Source organism: Myotis daubentonii, chromosome X (genome assembly GCF_963259705.1).
Source record: "Myotis daubentonii chromosome X, mMyoDau2.1, whole genome shotgun sequence".
Taxonomy (NCBI): domain Eukaryota; kingdom Metazoa; phylum Chordata; class Mammalia; order Chiroptera; family Vespertilionidae; genus Myotis; species Myotis daubentonii.
This window is the reverse complement of record NC_081861.1, coordinates 93,562,359-93,580,295: the sequence shown is the minus strand read 5'-3', so window position 1 is coordinate 93,580,295 and position 17,937 is coordinate 93,562,359. Positions and strand designations below refer to the sequence as shown.

Below are 17,937 nucleotides of genomic sequence, written 5' to 3'. Positions count from 1 at the left end.
ACCATTTATTGAGGAAACTGTCTTGACTCCATTGTATGTTCTTGCCTCCTTTGTCAAATATTAACTGAGAATATTGGTTTGGGCCGATTTCTGGGCTCTCTATTCTATTCCATTCATCTATATGTCTGTTCTTGTGCCAGTACCATGCAGTTTTGAGAACAGTGGCTTTGTAATACAGCTTGATATCCGGTATTGAGATCCCACTTAATTTGCTCTTTCTCAAGTTCGCTGCAGCAATTTGGGGTGTTTTTTTATTCTAGATGGATTTTTGAGAGTTCATTCTAGATATGTGAAATATGCTGTTGGTATTTTAATAGGAAGTGTGTTGAATTTATAGATTGCTTTGGGTAGTATGGACATTTTAATGATGTTGATGCTACCAATCCATGAACAAGGTATGTTCTTCCATCTGTTTATGTCTTCCTCTATCTCTTTTTCCAATGTCGTGTAGTTTTCTGAGTGGAGGTCTTTTACCTCTTTAGTTAAGTTTATTCCTAGGTAGCTTAATTTTTTGGTGCGATGGTAAATGGGATTGTTTTTTAATCTCTCTTTCTAAAAGTTCACTATTGGTGTATAGGAATGCCATAGATTTCTTGGGGTTAATTTTGTATCCTGCTACATTGCCAAATTCATGTATTAAGTCTAGTAGTTTTTTGATGGAGTCTCTAGGGTTTTCTATGTATAATATCATGTCTTCTGCAAAGAAAGACAGTTTTACTTCCTCTTTTCCAATTTGGATGCCTTTATTCCTTCTTCTATCTAATTGCAATGGCTAATACTTCTAGTACTATGTTGTACAGAAGTGGTGAGAGTGGGCATCCCTGTCTTGTTCCTGTTCTTAGGGGAAATGTTGTTAGTTTTTGTCCATTGAGTATGATGTTGGCTGTGGGCCTGTCATATGTGGCTTTTATTATGTTGAGGTATGATCCTTCTACTCCCACCTTGCTGAGAGTTTTTTTTGAAAAATGGGTGTTGGATTTTGTCAAATGCTTTTTCTGCATCAACTGATATGACTATGTGGTTTCTTTCTTTCAACTTGTTTATTTAATGAATCACGTTTATTTATTTTCGGATATTGTACCATCCTTGCATCCCTGGGATAAATCCTACTTGGTCGTGGTGTATGATCTTTCTGATGCACTGATGGATCCGACTTGCCAAGATTTTGTTGAGGATTTTGGCATCTTTGTTCATGAGGGATATTGACCTGTAATTCTCTTTCATTGTGTTGTCTTTACCTGGTTTTGGTATTAGGGTGATGCTGGCTTCATAGAATGAGCTTGGAAGTGGTCCTTCCTCTTGGATTTTTTGTAGTAGTCTGAGGAGGATAGGTTTAATTCTTCCTTGAATGTTTGGTACAACTCCCCTGTGAAGCCGTCTGGTCCTGGGTTTTTGTTTGCTAGAAGCTTTTTGATGACTGCTTCAATTTCTTCCATAGTTATTGGCCTATTGAGATTTTTAGATTATTCCTGATTGAGTTTTGGAATGTTGTATTTTTCTAGGAATTTATCTATTTCCTCCAGGTTGTCTAATTGGTTGGAGTAGACTTCTTTGTATCTCTGTGGGGTCTGTTGTTATTTCGCCTCTATCATTTCTGATTTTCTTTATTTGGGTTCTCTCTCTTTGCTTCTTGATGAGCCTGGCTAGACGTTTGTCAATCTAGTTTATCCTTTCAAAGAACCAGCTCTTGGTTTCATTGATTTTGTGTATTGTTTTTTTGGTCTCTACGTCATTTATTTCTGCTCTAATCTTTATTACCTCCTTCCTTCTGCTCACTCTGGGCTTTTCTAGTTGCTCTCTTTCTAATTCTTGGAGTTGTAGATTTAGATGTTTTACTACAATTTTTTCTTATTTTTTGAGATAGGCCTGTAGAGCTATAAACTTCCCTCTCAGGACTGCTTTCATTGTGTCCCATAGGTTTTGGATTGTTGTGTTTTTATTGTCATTATTTTCCAGGATGTTTTTAATGATAGCCTTGCTGGATAGAGTATTCTTGGATTCAGTCCTTTACTTTGCATCACTTTGTAAATTTCAGTCCATTCTTTTCTGGCCTGATGTGTTTCTGTTGAGAATTCATTTGACAGTCTAATGGGAGATCCCTTGTATGTAACTTTCCGTCTCTCTCTTGCAGCCTGTAAGATTCTCTCTTTGTCCTGAACATTTGCCATGGTGATTATGATGTGTCTTGGTGTGGGTCTTTTCGGGTTCACCTTGTTTGGGACTCTCTGGGCTTGTGTGACTTTTTTCTTCCCCACCTCAGGAAAGTTTTCTGATATTATTTCTTCGAGTAGGTTTTCTAATCCTTGTTCATCCTTCTGTTGTTCTGGTACTCCTATTATTCGTATGTTGTTTCGTTTCATGTTGTCCCAAAGCTCCCTTAGGCTCTCCTCCTGTCTTTTAATTTTTTTCTCCAATTGCAGTACATTTTGGGTGTGTTTTGCTTTCTCGTCTTCTAATTCGCTAATTCGGTCCTCCGCTTCTCCTAGTCTACTGTTGATACTTTCAATGGAGTTTTTCATTGCAGCTATATCACTCTTCATTTCTTCTTGGGTCTTACTTAGGTTGTTGATTTTTTCATCTGTTTCTTCTAGCTTCTTCCATATGTTATCGATTTTTTCATCTGTTTCTTCTTGCTTCTTGCAGAGGTTGTCGATTTTTTCCTCCATCCGGTTTATGCACTCTAGGACCCTTATTCTGAATTCTTTATCTGTCATGTTGCATGCCTCTGTATTACTTAGCTGCTTTTCTGGAGAGTCCTCCTTCTCTTTCCTTTGGGGGTTTCTTTGTCTACCCATGTTTGATCTCACTGACATATCTAGACGTTGAGTCGTTCAGTGGTTGCTCCCTTGGTGGCAGTGACTCCTTGGTCTGTCGTTGCTCTTCGGGCGGTTGCGGTAGCAGCTGCTCTTCATTTGGCAGCAGCTCCTCTGGTGGGTGCTGTTCACAGCTGTGGTGGCTCTTCTGGCTGGTGGGGCGAGGTTTCACGTACAGCTGCTGTTCCTCAGCAGAGAATGTGGTGCTCAGGAGGTTGCTGTTGCTTGGATCTGCTGCGTTGATTTAAAGGCACTTTCCAGGGGAGTTCTGCTCTTCCCGGCTGCAAACCCTATCACCAGCTGAGCAATTTCGCCAATTCGGTGTGAGTGTTACTATTTCAGCTGCTCACTCCATTTGCTCCGGGACACGACCTGGGACGCGTCTGCCTATATCGCCGCCATCTTCCGTCTCTCCTAAAATATTTTTCTGTGGATGTTGACAGTTAATGCAGGTTAGGATAAGCCCCTTTGCAAGTCTAGCTCCTTCATTTAGAATGCTTTGTTCTCCAATTTCAGGCCTCTTGGAGATATTGAATGCTTAGTTCCAGACCAATATGCAAAGATTCTTCTCTCAGGTAAAGATGTGGAGGTGAGTGGCATTCTACAAAATCATCAGGGAGCCAGATTCTTCTCTCCAGGATGTTTTTAATTTCTTCTTTGATCTCATTGGTAACCCAATCAATATTTAATAACATGCTATTCAGCTTCCAAGTGTTTGAGTATTTTGGGTTGTTTTTATTGTAGTTTATTTCTAATATTATGCCATTGTGGTCTGAGAGGTTGCTTGGTATGATTTCAATCTTCTTGAATTTGGGGAGACTTTGTTTGTGACCCAATTTGTGGTCTATTTTTGAATCTGTCCTATGAGCTCTTGAGTAGAATGTATATTCCGTGCCTGTGGGGTGAAGTGTTCTGAAGATGTCAATTATGTCCATCTGATCTAGTGAGTCATTTAGGAGTGCTGTTTTCTTTCTGATTATTTGTCTAGAGGATTTATTCAGTGATGTCAGTGGTGTATTAAAATCCCCTACTATGATTGTATTGTTGTCAATCTCTCCTTTGATATCTTCCAGGAGTTTTTTTTTTATGAATTTGTGTGCTCCTGCATTGGTTGCATATATGTTTATCAGTGTTATATCCTCTTGTTGTATTGATTCCTTTATTATTATGAAGCAGCCTTCCTTGTCTCTTGTTATGGCCTTCACTTTGAGGTCTATTTTGTCTGATATAAGTATTGCTACCCCAGCTTTCTTTTCATTTCCATATGCCTGAAAGATATTTTCCCATCCCTTCATTTTCAGTCTGTGTGAGTCCCTTCTTCTGAGGTGAGTCTCTTGTAGACCGAAAATGTATGGGTCATGTTTTTTTTATCCATGCAGCCACTCAGTGTCTTTTGGTTGGAACATTTAGTCTGTTTACGTTTAAAGTTATTATTTAAAGGTACTTGTTTGTAGCCATTTCTTTTTGTGTGTGTGTGGCTGTTTTCTTTCTGAGCTTTTTATTTCTTATTTTTATACCAGTCCCTTTAGAATTTCTTGTATTTCAGGCTTGGTGGTGATAAACTCCCTTAACCTTTTTTGTCTGTGAAGCTTCTTATTTCCCCTTCAATTTTGAATGATAGCCTTGCTGGATAGAGTATTCTTGGAGTCAGTCCATTGCTTTGCATCACTTTGTAAATTTCCCTCCATTCTTTTCTGGCCTGATGTGTTTCTGTTGTGAAATCATTTGATAATCTATTGGTAGATCCCTTGTATGTAACTTTCCGTCTCTCTCTTGTAGCCTGTTAGATTTTCTCTTTGTCCTGAACATTTGCCATGGTAATTATGATGTGTGTTGTTGTGGGTCTTTTCACGTTCACCTTGTTTGGGACTCTCTGTTCTTGTGTGACTTTTTTCTTCCCCACCTCAGGGAAGTTTTCTGATATTATTTCTTCAAATAGGTTTTCTAATCCTTGTTTCTCTTTCTGTTGTTCTGGCACCCCTATTATTCATATGTTGTTTTGTTTCATGTTTTCCCAAAGCTTCCTTAGGCTCTCCTCCTGTCTTTTAATTTTTTTCTCCAATTGCAGTACAGTTTGGGTGTGTTTTGCTTCCTTGTCTTCTAATTCACAAATTCGGTCCTCTGCTTCTCCTAGTGTACTGTTGATTCTTTAAATGGTGTTTTTTATTCCAGGTATATTGCTCTTCATTTCTTCTTGGGTTTTACATAAGTTATTGATTTTTTCATCTGTTTCTTCTTGCTTCTTGCATAAGTTGTTGATTATTTCCTCCATCTGGTTTATGCACGCTAAGACCCTTATTCTGAATTATTTCTCTGTCATTTTGCATGCCTCTGTATCATGTAGCTGCTTTTCTGGCGAGCCCTCCTTTTCTTTCCTTTGAGGGTTTCTTTCTCTACCCACGTTTGATATCACTGACATATCTAGATGTTGAGTCGTTTAGGGGCTGCTCCCTTGGTGGCAGTCACTCCTCGAGCTGTGGTTGCTCCTCAGGCATAACCTCCTCTGGTGGGTGTTTTTCACAGTTGTGGTGGCTCTTCTGGCTAGTTGGGGGAGGCTTCACATACAGCTGCTCTTCCTCAGACAGAGGGTGTGGTGATCAGGACGCTGCTGTTGCTTGGATCTGCTGTGTTGATTTAAAGGCACAAAATACAACACAACAAGGCACAACGTACCAGGCACTGAACACAAATGTAGTCACGATATTAATAACCCCCAATAAAAGTGAACACCCAAATTAAAAGAATTAGGGGATATGGAAGAAAGAAGAGAAAATGTAAAAGAGAAAAAAGAAAAGAAAAAAATAAGAAAAAGGAGTGCAAAAATGAAATTGGAAAAAGGTGGGGGGAAAAAAGAAAAAGAAAAAAAAGAGCGAAAAGAGAGAATGAAGTAGAAGAAGGGAAGAGAGTATTTTTATGAGGAGAAAAATCCGATAGAACTGCCACTAATCCCAACAAATTCCAGCAACAGATCCCTGGAGATGAATTCAGACTACAAACCACCAATAATATCAAGTGAGGCAAGGGAAAACAGAAGCACAAAAATAACCGGGTGGGGAGGGGGAAGGGAGGGTAAAAACCAGCAGAAAAAGCAAAACAACCTTATAACCAATCCTCAAAACAAAACAAAACAAAAAACAGTATACTCAACAATAAAGCAAACAGCAACAAAACAATAGAAAGATAAAAGAAGAAGAAAAAATTGGATAGTGAAGAAAGATAAGGGAGAGGTGTATAAGGATTTAGAGCAGTGGATTGGAAATAGGATATATAAGTAGTGTGAAATTTTGACAGGGGGTAAAAAGAAGGAATAGGGAAAATCTAAAGCAGGAATAGGGTAAGAGAAGTAGGACAACAAAAGGGGAAAATGAGGAAGAGGATTTTAGCATAGTGGTAACTTTAAGATTTCAAAGCCAATTACCATCCAAGGCATTTTCTTTTGACAAATTTTGTAACAGAGGTAATTTTTTGATTTTTAGTGGCTTCAATACTAAAGTATTATATTATTTTATTTTATGTTTATTTTGTGTAAAAAACAGGAGTGCCCCCAATATTTGGGAGGCAACTTTGGAATATGGTACATTATTATTTTAAAATTACCTATTATTATGGAAACATTAATCCTATTGTCCAAATGTAGCCTGCATATTTTCTTTGTGTCATTTTTTTTGCCATCTGTTTAAAGAAAAAACAAACAAACAAAAAAACAGTGTGGGTTATTCTGTAGCATCCGTGAAGACATTGGGGCTGAAAAAGTCACCTAAATTCAGGTGGAGCGCGCACATTTTCTTAAGCTTGCTTTTCTATTCATGGTTATAGAAATCCCAGATGCATCCCCAAATTCTGGGAAATGTTTCATTTGTCTAATTTTCAAATGATAGACTGGGAAATAAAAACATGGCAAAAATGAGACAACACTCTTGAGAGTGGGTGCCCCTTTTACAGCATTGCCAAAAGACCTAGTAATTTTTTTAATTATTTCCCTTTTTCTAGGGAATTTTCTATAACCTGTATTATTGGCTACGTGTACTGCTCATAATCTTTCTCTCCCCACTCCCACATTCTTTTTTTGTTCTGGGGAAACTCAGCAATGGTCTAGTCATCTATCATTTCTTTCTTATTAAATTAAAGTCATGCTTAATAAACTAACAATAAATAACAAAGAAAAACAATAATTAATAGATAAGTACCCAATAATTTCCTTTTTAATATCTAGGTTCTAGGACATAAAAGAAGTTGAATCTGCATTGATTGAATCAGGAGGTGGGATGCTCGCACCTTTCCTGGAGAGCCACCTTGTGTCCTTCTTGGTTGCCTACATTCTTTTTTGAAATGTCCTGTTTTTCCACAAAGTCTAATTTGCTTACGTTTTCTGCACATAATTTAGCTGATTTTGCACGTCATTATACTGTCCCAGCCCTGCTAACATTTTATAAGTTATTTGAGCATTCAGCCTACGGTTTGTGTGGGCTTGCTCCTGACATTTCTCCAAAAATTTCCCTTCCATAGTAAATAATTTCCTCCATCCAGAGTTGCACAAGCCAGAGAAATGTTTCAGGATTAGGACATCGAGGTGGAGGGGGCCATGAAGGCCATGCCTCCAATTTTTCTTTTCTTTTTGCTCCTCTTTAGGAGCGGAGGGTGCAAGGACAGGAGATTTATCCTCCTTAGCCTCTTTCTAAAAGGCTCTAGCAAATGAAATACCGTGTTCCACAAGGAGAAACAGTTTGGAGGCAAGTTTTTCCCCTGCTGCTGAGTTTTTTTGTGTGTGTGTGTGTGTTTTTTTTTTTAACAAATTTTGACCTACTCTTTGCCAAACATTCAAGATCTAATGTACCTTCTTCAGGAAACCAAGGGTTATGTTCTATAACATCAAGCAAAAATTGTGAGAGAATACCTTCTGAAACTTTAATCCTTAAGCATACAAACCAAAAGTCTACAATAAAGTTTCTTATTTTTTAACCAAATTCTGCCCCATTTGCCTGACTAAAAAAACATGTTCCCACTCTACTTACAGATTGCAATTTCTGCAGCTGACTATGGGCTTTGTGTGTGGTGAATATCCCCCAACTATCTGGTGTTCCAACCTATCTGGTGAATTCTTCGTTTTTTCACTCTAGGCGAAGTCTTATCTTCCAGATTGCCTGTTGAGGTACCAGATGTGAAAGTTCCCCCCACATCCCGCATGGTTCAGGGTTCGGGATCTGGAGAAGGGGCTGCACGCAAATGAAAAAGATGAGACAAGAAATAATAATTTGGAAATATCGGGGGCCAGGTGGACAAGCCCAATGCAAGAGAAAGGACTTCCACAGGTGCCCAGGCCTCACCAACCTTTTATTCAATTTTGGATACACATCTATCTCTTAGGCAGGTAATTGCAGTAACAGAATACAGTGGGGCCTTGACTTATGAGTTTAATTCGTTCCATGATGGAGCTCGTAACTCAAATTACTCGTATGTCAAATCAAAAAGTGAACGAGTGAGACACGTGATGCTAGGCTGATGTTGTGGCGTTCACTGTGACGTTTGCTGCGCCAACTAGCGGTGGGGTATCTGAAGCTGGCTCGTAAGCCAAATTTTAGCTCGCAACTCAAAGCAAAAAATCTGCCAAGAGACAGCTCGTATCTCAAAAAACTAGTTAGTCGGGACACTCGTAAGTCAAGGCCCCACTTTATCTTAAAGGTCAGTAAATATTAGAAAATTTACTGTGAGACTGGTCAGGAAATAGCTTGAGCCCCCATTGTCTGGACTAAACAATCGGTGTATAGCTCTGGCACTTGCCATGGGTTCAAGATTCACCAGCGTTCCGGAATCCTTGTTTACACTTCTCTGATAGTGAAGACAATGGGTGGCTTCCTGCATAAAAAGAGAACTGGCTGAGAGGAAGATAAGGGACGTGTTGGCTAGGACGATTTGATTAATACTAAAAACCCCTTCCATTCCTCCAGAATAATACTGACAGCTGATTGTGCACCTTCCTCAAGTTACCTCCCAGAGGCACATAGAGCATGGGGTAAAAGGAGTAGTGGGTGGGCTTGGAAGCCAGCTTGAACTGACAGCAAGAGCTTCTCTCTGGCTAGGCTCATTGCCCATGGACAGTAGCTTCTGCAGCTAATTTTAAGATGGCCACTTCTGCAGCTAATTTTAAGATTGGCACACATTCATTTTTTGTTAAATTACTTTTAACATTCATTATCTCTCCCACCTTTAATTTTCTTTCACCAGCTGCTTTTTACAGATCCCGTTTAAAGCAAAATTAAATCAAATAACCAGACTCAAAATCACTGAGCTAAATTCCCACTTAATATGTGTGCTTTATGTAAGGTACTTCAGTGATGTCACACTGTAAGAGAATGTTTACATTCCCTTTGTAAAATGTATATTGTGTATTACCTATACTAGCAAATATTGTTCCATCTGTGATGTCCAAGATTACAAAACTATTCTACTCCTGAATATAAGGTCAGACAAAACTATCCAATATACTATATACAAATTAGTTTTAGATGTTTTCAAAAATGAAATTAAAAAGAGTTTTTATTGAGCTCATCCAACAACTCTAATAAAAATAAAGAGGATGCATGTGAAGATAAGAAAATTATAGCTGATCAGACAATAAAATTATCTATTTAATTTTTAACCAGAACATGTTAAACCAGGAAGTAAACAAAGTCAAATGGAAGTATAAGGAGGAGGCCAATGATAAATGATTTTTATAATATACAGCAACAATAACTATAATGCATTTAATAAAGTTTCTCCAAAACAAAATATGCATACCTAATACTTTCCAGATTGATGTCGTGTATGAAGAAGTATACACTAATAGATGTTGTATACATTGTTTTCTGGAAAAGGAGTGAACCTCTTTTTTTTAATATGAAGTTTGGCAATTCCAAAAATTGAAGAGGAGGGAAGATTCCCAAGCTCATTTTATGAGACCAGCATTGTACTAATTCCAAAAACAGATAATGACACTACAAAGAAAGGAAATCATAATGCAGTGTCCCTGATAAGCACAGATGAAGAAATCAGCAACAAAAATTTTTGCAAACCAAATTCAACAATGTATTAAAAAGATTAGGAGGGATAAAAAAAAATGGCTGCAGTCTAAGAAGCTTTTGTCCGCTTGTTCCCAACACTGGACTGGACTTGTGGCTAATATACAGGACATTCCACTTGAAAAAAAAAAAACAGCTTAAAAAAGCTGGTAGGAAATACTACGATCCTGGAGCTTGGAAAGAGGGCAGAAGATGCGGAGTGGGTGAGCCAACACAGGCAGCTGCACATCTTGCCTGGAAAGCTGGAGGGAATGTGTGGCAGTGCAGTTCCTGCCCCCTGGGAGCAAGGGGTCTCAGCTGCATGCAGGGATCTCCAAAAAAAAGCAACAGTGAAAGGAAGTGGAGCCCTCATAGAATCAGACATTGGTGGAACTCAGTCCACTGGGGGAACTCAGACCACCTTATCCTAGGCAAAAAGCAATGCTGGGTTACAATACCAACCTGAGAAGCTCACCTGGATTAGTGTCTGCAGGAGAGGCTACTCAGCAGAACTCCAGACTGGCAGAGGGGTCTGAGCAGACCACCCAACTTTGAATGTGATGAGTCAATTATTCTCTGAAAGAACTTTCCCAAAGAGCAGGAAGTGGGCCAGTTAGAGTGTCCTGGGAAAGAGGCATGATCTTCCCAAACTTGAGGAAGAGGAGCCACCCATTCCTCCACCTTTGGAACAGCACTGGGCTGGAAATCTGTACCTGAGCAGCTGAGCCTGGCAGCATGGGGTACTCAGACATCTGGCTGGGTGGGAAGCTGAGCAGAAGCCCCGACCAGTGAGAATGGGCAGTGCTGAAAGATTAGAGAGCCAAGCTGGGAGGGATTTCTGTTGTTGCTTTATTTTTTGTGTGTATTTTGTTTAAATCCCTGACTGCTTAGAGATGGCATCAAGGGGGTGTCAGTGACCTAAAGGGAGTTGAGGCATTGGAAGCACCTGTCCACCCATACTACAAGCTATGCACCACCCACAATGCAAATCTGTTGAAACCATCCTCACCAGGACCAGATACCCCACAGATCCCAGTTCTGTGGGGGAAGAGAAAGCAGCCCAGAACAAGTAAGTGCATGCAAGAGGCAAGCTTGAAGCAGAACCACCAGAATACTTAGGGGACCCACCCTGCAGGGTTTCAGCCAGGCTTCCAAGGGCCAGGCAGAGGCAGTGACTCACATTGATCTGTACCAGATAACTGCTCAGGAAGCCCAGGAACCACAGACCAAGGGGCCAGATACAGCAGCATCAAAGCAAAATCCAGTGTGCTTTTCAAAAGCAGACCCAAAGATTTTTAATTTATTTATTTTTGTGTTGATTTGTTTTCATTCCGTATAGATTTTCTTCCTCTTGTCTCTTTTTTGTCTCATATTCGCTAATTGCTATCTTTTATTTTAGTCTATTTTTTTCTTTCTCATTCTCTCTACCCTTTGATAATACTTATTTTTTTTATTTTTTTAGATTACCTTTAAAATTATATTATATTTTATTTTATCTTTATTGTTGAGATTATTACAGATTCCCCTCTTTTTTTCCACCCATTGCCCCCCTCCACCCAGTTCCTGCCCTGCTGCAGGCCTCTGCTACCCTATTGCCTGTGTCCATAGGTAATGCATATATGCATATAAGATCTTGGTTTAATCTCTTCCCACTCCCCATCCCCTTGCCTCTGAGTATCATCAATGTATTCCATCTCCATCCCTCTGATTCTATTTTATTCACCAGTTTATTCTGTTCCTTAGATTCCTTATTCATTTATTTTGATTTTTAGATTCAACTGTTGATAGGTATGTATTTGTTGCCATTTTGTTGTTCAAATTTTGATCTTTTTCTTTTTCTTCTTCTTCCTCTCCTTAAAGAATACCCTTCCTCTTGTTTGGGACTCTCTGTGCTTCCTGGACTTGTGAGTGTATGTCTTCACCAAGTAGGGGAAGTTTTATGTCATTATTTCTTCAAATAGGTTTTCAATATGTTGCTCTCTCTTCCCCTTCTGGCACTCCCATAATGCAAATGTTGGTATGCTTGAAGTTGTACCAGAGGCTCCTTACACTATCTTCATATTTTTGGATTCGTTTTTCTTTTTGCTCTTCTGGTTGGATGTTTTTCGTGTCCTCATATTTCAAATCCTTGATTTGATTCTCAGAATCCTCTAGCCTACTATTGAATCCCTGTATATTATTCTTTATTTAAGTCAGTGTATGCTTAATTTCTGACTGGTCCTTTTCCATTTTGGGGAGGTTTCTAGAAGATTCTTGAGTAACCTTATAACCATGGTTTTGAACTCTATATCTAGTACAGTGGGGCCTTGACTTACGAGTTTAATTCGTTCTGTGATGGAGCTCGTTAAGAAGCTCGTTAACACAAATTACTCTGTCAACTCAAAGCAAAAAATCGGCCGAGAGAAGGCTCGTATCTCGGAAAAACTCGTTAGTCGGGACACTAGTAAGTCAAGGCCCCACTGTAGTTTGCTTTATTCAATTTCTTTAATTTGTGACGTTTCTTTGACTCCACATTTTGGCAGCTTCCCTGTGTATGTTTCTATGTATTTGGCAGAGCTGCTATTCTCCTTGACTTGGTAGAGTGTCCTTGTGTAGTAGGTGTTCTTTAGGGCCCAGTGGTTCAGCTGCCCAAGTTACCTTAGCTGGGCACTCTAGGTGAACCCCTTTGTGGGCTATGAGCACAGTCTTGTTGTAGTTGAGACTTGATTGCTGTTGGTGTTACTAAGAGGAATTGACCTTCAGGCCAATTGGCTGTGAGGACCAGCTGCGACTACAGTGGGAGAGCTGCTGTGCAGGACACATACCTATGGAGCAGGCCTTGCTTTCCTGGAGCTTTTGTGCTCACTGAGTCTTCCCCTTGAGTCTGTTACTTATGGATGTTTAGAGTTGTACTCTGGTATGGTCTGACACTGACCACTGAGTACATTGGCTCTTGGATCTCCAGGGAGGTGCAAAGCCAGCCACTGCCTGGGGCCATCCTGCAGGAGCTACAGTGAGATCTGAAGATTCCTCCCCTATGTATTGGATTTGGGAGTGCCCAGATGAGGTCCAGCTATGAAGCAAGGCAGGCTGGTGCTGGTGCCAAGTCTTGGGCCTTTTATTGATAGGTTTGGGGATCCCTGATCCAGTTGCAGCTTGATTGAGTGATTATAACCTGAGCAAGGACAGGTGATTCATATGCAAAAGTTGCTGCACACAGCTTGGGTGGGGTTGTAAATTGGATGAGGTGGGGTCTTAGGGACTCACCAGGGCAGAGCAACCAGAAATGGCTGCTAGTCAGCCCTGGACCGGGGAGGTCTCAGCATAGGAACAATGATCCCTGAGAGCACCTCCATCTGGAGAAAACTGTCCCAGAGTTCCTGCCTGATGACAGACAATCCAATTCCTCTTCGTATGTGTCTCTGTCCCTCAGAGCCTTGTCCTGGTGCTGGAGCTCAGAGGAAGTGGGACCTTATAAGTTCAGTGTGTGGTGCCAGCTTTTTAAGAGAACAGCTGAGTCTCCAGAAGCCTGCGTATCACTGAACCTCAATCTGCACTAGTTTTTACAGCCTGTAGTTCTTACTGCCTGTAGGGACTTCTTTTCCCAGCTCTGGGACCCTAGGCTGGGGGTCTGGTGAGGGAATGGGACTGTTGCTCCTCCGGCAGCCTCTGCAGAGACAATCTCCTTGCCATTTAACAAAGCTGTACACATGGGTGCCAGACCAGACTGTTCCACACCTCCAAACCTCCTACTAGTCTCAGTGTACTTTCTTCTTTACTTCTCTAAGTGTAGGACCTCTATTCATCCAGCTTTCCAGTGGTTCTGGATAATTGTTGTTCTTTCTGTATTTTATTTTTTCTTTATTGATTAAGGTATTACACATGTGGTTTTTCTGCCCCATTGCCCCCCTCCACCCCCCACTCATGCCCTCACCCCCCTGTTGTCTGTGTCCATTGATTAGGCTTACATGCATGCATACAAGTCCTTTGGTTGATCTCTCCCACGTACTCCCACCTTCCCCTACCTTCCTCTGAGGTTTGACAGTCTGATCTATGCTTCTCTGTCTCTGGATCTCCTTTGGTTAATCAGCTTATGTTGTTCATTATTTTCCATAAATGAGTGAGATCATGTGATATTTATCTTTCTCTCTCTGGCTTATTTTGCTTAGCATAATGTTCTCCAGTTCCATCTATGCTGTTGCAAATGGTAAGAATTCCTTTCTTTTTACTGCAGTGTAGTAATCCATTGAGTAGATGTACCACAGATTTTTAATCCACTCATCTCCTGATGAGCATTTGGGCTGTTTCCAAATCTTAGCTATGGTGAATTGTGCTGCTATGAACATAGGGGTGCATATATCCTTTCTGATTGGTGTTTCTAGTTTTTTCTGTATTTTTGTTCTAATTTGATGTGGTTGTGGGAAGTGTTGAGTACAGGCATGTACCTATGCCACCATATTCCCTTTCTCTGGTAATACTTATTTTCAATTCATTTTTTTCCTCTTTTCCCAGTATTATTTTCCCTTACCATATTGTATTTTATTTATTATTATTACTTTTTTAAATTATTATTTTATTTGTTATTTTCTTTTTTAATTTTTTTATCAATTAGGTTATTACATATGTGTCCTTATCCCCAAGTTACCCCCTATCCCACCCACTCATGCCCTCACACCCCTGTAGTCTGTGTCCATTGGTTAGGCCTATATGCTTGCATCTAAGTCCTTTGGTTGATCTCTCCCCTTCACCCCCACCCTCCCCTACCTTCCCTCTGAGGCCTGACAGTCTGATAGATGCCCCTCTGTCTCTGGATCTCTCCTAGTTCATCAGTTTATGTTGTTCATTATATTCCACAAATGAGTGAGATAATGTGGTATTTATCCTTCTCTGACTGGCTTATTTCACTTAGCATAATGCTCTCAAGTTCCATCCATGCTGTTGCAAATAGTAAGAAATCCTTCTTTTTTACTGCAGTGTAATATTCCATTGTGTAATTGTGTAAGTGTACAACAGTTTTTTAATCCACTCATCTACTGATGGGCACTTAGGCTGTTTCAAAATCTTAGTGATGGTGAATTGTGCTGCTATGAACATAGGGGTGCATATATCCTTTCTAATTGGTATTTCTAGTTTCTAGGGTTATACTCCTAAAAGTGGGATCACTGGGTCAAATGGGAGTTCCATTTTCACTATTTGAGGAAACTCCATACTGTTCTCCACAGTGGTTGCGCCATTCTGCATTCCCACCAGCAGTGCACAAGTGTTTCTCTTTCTCCACATCCTCGCCACCGCTTGTTGTTTGTTGATTTGTTGATGATAGCCATTTGGGCAGGTGTGAGATGATACTGCATGGTTGTTTTGATTTGCATCTTTCAGTTGATTAGTGACTTGGAGCATGTTTTCATGTCTTTTGGCCTTCCTTCTGTCTTCTTTTGAAAAGTTTCTATTTTGGTCCATTGCCCAATTTTTGATTAGGGTGTTTATCTTCCATTTTTTTTAGTTGTAGGAGTTCCCTGTAAATGTTGGAGATTAAACCCTTATCTGTGATAACATTGGCAAATATGTTCTCCCATATAGTGGGCATTCTTATTGTTTTGTTGATGGTTTCTTTTGCTGTGCAGAAGCTTTTTATTTTTATGTAGTCCTATTTGTTTATTTTCTCTTTAGTTTCTATTGCCCTAGGAGCAGTATCAGTGAAGAAATTGCTTCGGCAGATGTCTGCTATTTTTCTGCCTGTGGATTCCTCTTGTATTTTTATGGTTTCTTGTCTTATGTGTAAGTCCATTATCCATTTTGAGTTTCTTTTTGTGAATGGTGTAATTTGGTGGTCTAGTTTCATTTTTTTGCATGTATCTGTCCAATTTTCCCAACACCATTCATTGAATAAACTGTCTTGACTCCATTGTATGTTCATGCCTCATTTGTGGAATATTAATTGAGCATAGTGATTTAGGTCGATTTCTGGCTTCTCTACTCTGTTCCATTGATGTATATGTCTGTTCTTGTGCCAGTACCAAGAAGTTTTGAGAACCGTGGCTTTGTAATACAGCTAGATATCTGGTATTGAGATCCCACCTACTTTGTTCTTCTGTCTCAGGATTTCTGCAGCTATTTGGCACTTTTTTTAAAATTCCAGATGAATTTTTGGAAAGTTTGTTCTAGGTCTGTGAAATATGCCATTGGTAAATTAATGAGGATGGCATTGAATTTACAGATTGCTTTGGGTAGTATGGACATTTTGATGATGTTGATTCTACCAATTCATGAACCTGGTATGTTCTTCAATCTGTTTGTCTTACTCTATTTCTTTTTTTCAGTGTCCTGTAGTTTTTCCACATATAGGTCTTTTACCTCCTTAGTTAAGTTTATTCTAGATAACTTAATTTTTTTGTTGCGATGGTAAATACTACACTTGATCTTAGCCAAAAGGCCGAGAAGCGATGTGATGGTAAATGAGATTGCTTTTTAAATCTCTCTAACTATAAGTTCATTTTTGGTGTATAGAAATGACATAGATTTCTTGGCATTAATTTTGTATCCTGCTACATTGCCGAATTAATTTATTAATCTAATATTTTTTGGATGGAGTCTTTAGGGTTTTCAACATACAGTATCATGTCATCTGCAAATAAGGACAGTTTTACTTCTTCTTTTCCAATTTGGATGCCTTTTATTTCTTCTTCTTGTCTGATTGCAATGGCTAGTACTTCCAGTACTATGTCAAACAGGAGTGGTGAGAGTGGGCATCCCTTTCTTATTCCTATTCTTAGGAGAAATTGTTTTAGATTATGCCCATTGAGTATGATGCTGGCTGTGGGCTTGTCATATATGGCTTTTATTATGTTGAGGAATGATCCTTCTATTCCCACCTTGCTGAAAGTTTTTTAACACGAAAGAGTGTTGTATTTTGTCAAATGCTTTTTCTGCATCAATTGATATGACTATGTGATTTTTGTCTTTCAGTTTGTTTATGTGATATATCACGTTTATTGATTTGGGGATATTGTACCATCTTAGCATCCCTGGGATAAATCCTACTTGGTTATGGTGTATGATCTTTCTGATGTACTGTTGGATCCGATTTGCTAGATATTTGTTGAGGATTTTGGTATCTATATTCATAAGGGATATTGGCCTATAATTTTCTTTCATTGTGTTGTCTTTATCTGGTTTTGGTATTAGTGTGATACTAGCTTCATAGAATGAGCTTGGACGTATTCCTTCCTCTTGAATTTTTTGGAATAGTCTGAAAAGAATAGGTTTTTGTTCTTCCTTGAAAGTTGTGTAAAACTCCCCTGTGAAACTGATTGGCCCTGGGCATGTGTTTCCTGGAAGCTTTTTGATGATGGCTTCAATTTCTTCCATAGTTATCAGCCTATTAAGATTTCTAGAATCTTCCTGATTGAGTTTTGGAAGTTTGGATTTTTCTAGGAATATGATCATTTCCTCCAGGTTGTCTAGTTTGTTGGAATAGAGTTGTTCATAGTATTTTTTAATAATCCTTTGTATTTCTGTGGGGTCTGTGGTTATTTCGCCTCTTTCTTTTCTGATTTTGTTGATTTGGGTCCTCTCTATTTGCTTCTTGGTGAGCCTGGCTAGAGGCTCATCAATTTTGTTTATCCTTTCAAAGTACCAGCTCTTGGTTTCATTGATCTTTTGTATTTTTTTTTTCTTTTTTTGTTTGTTTTTTTTTGTGATTTTTTTTGTAGTTTTTGTGGGGTTTTTTTGGTCTCTATGTTATTTATTTCTGCTCTGACCTTTATGATCTCCTTCCTTGTGCTCACTCTGGGTTTTTCCTGTTGCTCTCTTTCTAATTTTTTGAGTTGTAGATTTACTACCTTTTTTTGTTGTTGTTAGGCCTGTAGAGCTATTAAATTCCCTCTCAGGACTGTTTTCTTGGTGTCTCATAGATTTTGGATTGTAGTGTTTTTATTTTCATTAGATTCCCGAATGTTTTTAATTTCTTCTTTGATCTCATTGGTGACCCAATCATTGTTTAATATCGTGATATTTAGCTTCCAAGTATTTGAATTTATTGGATTGTTTTTTATTGGAGGTTATTTCTAATATTATGCCATTGTGGTCTGAGAAGATGCTTGATATGATTT

General features: G+C 39.2%; 2 pseudogenes; one reads left to right on the top strand and one right to left on the bottom strand.

Annotated features, from left to right (window-relative positions):
- Positions 1-3,394: 3,394 nt before the first annotated feature.
- Positions 3,395-9,716, top strand: LOC132223563 (polycomb complex protein BMI-1-like; annotated as a pseudogene).
- A 6,472-nt stretch (positions 9,717-16,188) lies between these two features.
- LOC132225477 (U2 spliceosomal RNA) lies at positions 16,189-16,271 on the bottom strand (annotated as a pseudogene).
- Between the last annotated feature and the right edge of the window lie 1,666 nt (positions 16,272-17,937).